We start from the raw sequence: 3932 nt of genomic DNA, 5'->3' as shown, positions 1-3932 counted from the left end.
TTAAAAGCTCTTTGTCACATGATGAAGATGATGAGGATATGGCTGAAATACATCCCCAAATAGTAGTTCCAACACAAGGGCAGCAAGGGACACCCTTGAGGAGAAATGAAAGTGCTTCTCCAAGCACATCACAAGGAGGAAATTCAAGTGCTTCTTCAAGCACTTGTACACCAAATGAAAGAGGTAAGAAGTTCATAAATTTAAGTGATATTTATGAGCAAGAGGCAACAATGAAGGTATGAATTCTTTTTTTGCTTTATATTGTCATGTTGATGACCCTATTCATTTTGAAGAAGAAATTAAGGATAGGAAATGGATAGAACCCATGAATGGGAGAAAGGAATTGAAGTTCCTTGAAGATCTGTTTAAAGAGTATGGAGTTCAATACGTAACTCTTGCCAAGATGGCCGAGATGGGCTTCACTGCCAACACCCTTGTCCATATGACAGAGGAAGAGATTGAAGATTTGATGAAGACCTTGGTAGAACTCTATCATATGGATCTTCTTATAGGGGAGAGATATGGAATTAAATCTGCCATAAGAGCAAAGAAGAAAAGGTTGCAGGATAGCTTGGAGATGCAAAGGTTGGAAATCTTGTCTGAGGCAGAGAAAAAAAGGATATTACATGATGATCAGAATATTTTTGCCACTGCTATGGCATCCGAAGGAACATGTAAGGAACTAAGAGCAAATGGCCAACTGATTTTCCCAGAAAGCACAAGTGCAAATCATGTCCCAATGGATATAGCCAACTGCAAAGACAGTACTCTTATTCTCCAGAACAGTAACCAGGCACAGTTTTGTGGCTCGGGATTGATTGGAGTGCCTGAGCACAGCAGTGAGAGCGATGAAAGGAAAGCTGATACGAATAGACAGAAAAGTTTCGAATTTTTGAGGAATTGTCTGGGTATGACTGATAACCCAGCAGTTGAAATTAAAGGGGAGTGTTGAAATAATAATTCCAACTGCGCATTTAATTCACAAAACCAACAGTCTCTTATCGCACCGCTTTTCACCAAGCAGTGGTTTTCCTCCGAAGGGCAGCGATAATGTACACCGACTAACACGTGTCCACAACAAATTTGCAAAACCGTTTTTTTCCTGGAACGTAATGTTCGTTTGATTCGACTGAGCGATAGCCGTCCGATTGAAAGGATGGTGGATGTCCGTTGATTAAAAACAAAGGTGCGTACAGGCCTGCAGCAAATGACATTGCGTGAAATTTTTTGGTTGACCGCTAGGTTTGTCAGTAAAGGACGAGAAATTAATTTTTCACCATGCTGAAGTAATAAATGAATTTATTGTGGTTAGTAAGTGTTGGTAAAGTCTTTAAGTTTACTTTTATTCACGGATGTAGTTTTTTTTTCTTACGGGACATATAATATGTAAAGCCTTTTTGTTCATTGAATGTGTAATGAAATGCACAGCAGTGCGAAGTAAAAAAAGGGAAGAACAGAGCAGCGAATGTAATTTGTAAGAAAGTTTCTTACAACAGGTTAAATGTAATTTTTGATGTTAATTGAACATATGCAATGTAAAATGCGCAGCAGCGCAAGTGAATTTTTTTTTGTAGTTGCATATGAAATGCAATAGAATCAGCAAGCGAATGTAAGATATTTTACAGCAGTAAATGTAAGTTTTATTTTTACACACAGTAGTGTAAAAAATGTGCAGCTAAAACAGAGTAATTTTCCAGAAGATAGAGAGTAATTTGTTTTGTGGAAGTTCTTGGAGAATCCCTCTGTAAGAGGAAGAAATTTGTAACTGCAGTGGTTTGATTAATGAATACAAAGTGTTTATTTTGGTGTGTGAAACTCTGTTCTCCAGCAAACAAATTTTTTTGCTTCCCTGTGTTAAGATCCTGTTAAAACAGAGCATTGTTTCTCTGTTCAGTTTTTGTTTGAAATTACTAGAAATTTCCAACAACTTTCGTGTTTAATTTTATCAAACACACCTTATTCTTTCATTATTTCCTTAAGATGGGGTCGTTTCTTCAAACTTCAAACAAACGGAAATATTTAATTAAGTTGACTTCGGTCTTTCTTTTTTAAAATAAATTAACAGACTTGATGATCTCCACAAGACTTCTGAAAATGCTTTTTAAATAATTCAAACTTCAAACAGACGGCAAGATTTAATTAATCTCTTGAGTGCGGTCTTTCTTTTTTAAAATGAGAATGCTTTTTCATTTATTCAAACTTCAAACAGATGACAATATTTAATAATTAATCCGAGTGAGGTTTTTCTTTTTGAAAATGAGAATGCTTTTTCGGTTATTCAAACTTCAAACAGGCGGAAAGATTTAATTAATCTCTTGAGTGTGGTCTTTCTTTTATTCAAACTTCAAACAGATGACAAGATTTAATAAGTAATCCCAGTGAGGTCTTTCTTCTTGAAAATGAGAATGCTTTTTCGTTTATTCAAACTTCAAATAGACGGAAAGATTTAATTAATGTGAGTGCGGTCTTTCTTTTTTAAAATTAGCAGTGGAGAAGATCTCGGGAAGATTTCTGATAATGCAAGGACGGTCTTTTCGTCACTAAATTTACTCTCGTGGTGTATGCAACCAATGCATTTTGATTAACTTTATTTTATGGAAATGCGATATTCTTTCTTACTTTGCGTGAACTAGGTATTTACCATCATCGTTGATAAAAAAATTCGACGGATTGGACGATTTCGAGACAACTTTGTTCCAAGTTCTAATTTCTATGAATTCTAAATTCAAAGTTACAAATGTATCTATGCGTCTATATAAACAATCACAATTTGGTTTTCTGAAGCATTGTGATTGTTGTGTTTCAGAGAAGGAAATGATGGATACCTGTTACGTCCCTTCTCTTTTCTGGTGCTGCCACCTACTCCTCTTTTATTCCATTCTCTTTCTCAATCCTCCTTTTGTCTTTTCCACACCCATCATCCATTTCTCTAATGCTCACCATCCTCCTCGTCTCACCAATGCTTCCGATCAACACGCCCTACTTGCATTCAAGTCTGTAATCACATATGATCCCTCCTAGTCTTTAGCCACGTCTTGGATGCCAAATGTTTTATTATGCCACTGGACGGGTATCATATGCAGTAGGTGCAGGCAGAGAGTCTTTTCCCTCAATGTTTCAATCATGGAATTACAAGGTACAATCTCTCCCCTTCTCGCCAATCTCTCCTTTCTTACAGTACTCGATTTTCACAATAGCAGTTTCCATGGTAACATTCCTATCAATTGGGAACCCTCTCTCACTTAAAGATGCTTCGCATGTCTCACAATCAACTCCAGGGTTCCATTCCGCCCACTCTGGGTAGCTGCTGCAGTTTACGGAACTTGACTCTCTCGTATAATAATCTCACAGCAAACATTTCCCCACAACTATGTGTTCTCCCCAACCTAGTATTCATGAACTTTGGAATTAACAATTTGACGGGAACAATCCCGGACTGCTTGGGAAACATATCCTCTTTGCAGTACTTATATTTGGCAAGTAACAACCTTCACGGTAGTGTCCCTTCCGAATTGGGTGTGCTAAGCCAGCTCATCATTCTTGATCTGTTTGAGAACCATCTCATGGGACGCATTCCGTCTTCATTGTCCAACTGCACCAATATTGAATCATTGGATATAGGTCACAACCAATTGGTTGGCCACATTCCGTCGGAGTTGTGTACCAAGAAGACCACCTAGTTAATACATCTCTATCTGGGTACTAATCAGCTAAGTGGTAGCGTTCCTTCATCCCTCTTCAATTGTACCAAGTTACAATTGATTTTCTTACCAGATAACCAACTCAGCAGAACAGTGCCTATGGAGTTGGGTAAATTGACACATCTCCGGCGGCTTTACTTGGGCGGCAATCACCTTATTAGCGAAAACACCACGACATGCCCCATTATTACTGCTCTTAGTAACTTTTCTGATCTACAATTTGTAGACTTA

General features: G+C 37.7%; 1 pseudogene; it reads left to right on the top strand.

Moving 5' to 3' along the window:
- Nucleotides 1-325: 325 nt before the first annotated feature.
- LOC149253795 (floricaula/leafy-like protein FL1 pseudogene) lies at nucleotides 326-952 on the top strand (annotated as a pseudogene).
- Nucleotides 953-3932: the final 2980 nt, after the last annotated feature.

The sequence above is a fragment of the Pinus tabuliformis genome, chromosome 7, assembly GCF_031772625.1.
Source record: "Pinus tabuliformis cultivar Carrire ecotype Pingquan chromosome 7, CPIR1, whole genome shotgun sequence".
NCBI lineage: Eukaryota > Viridiplantae > Streptophyta > Pinopsida > Pinales > Pinaceae > Pinus > Pinus tabuliformis.
Note: the sequence above shows the minus strand (reverse complement) of the source record. Positions and strands in the feature narration are given on the sequence as shown.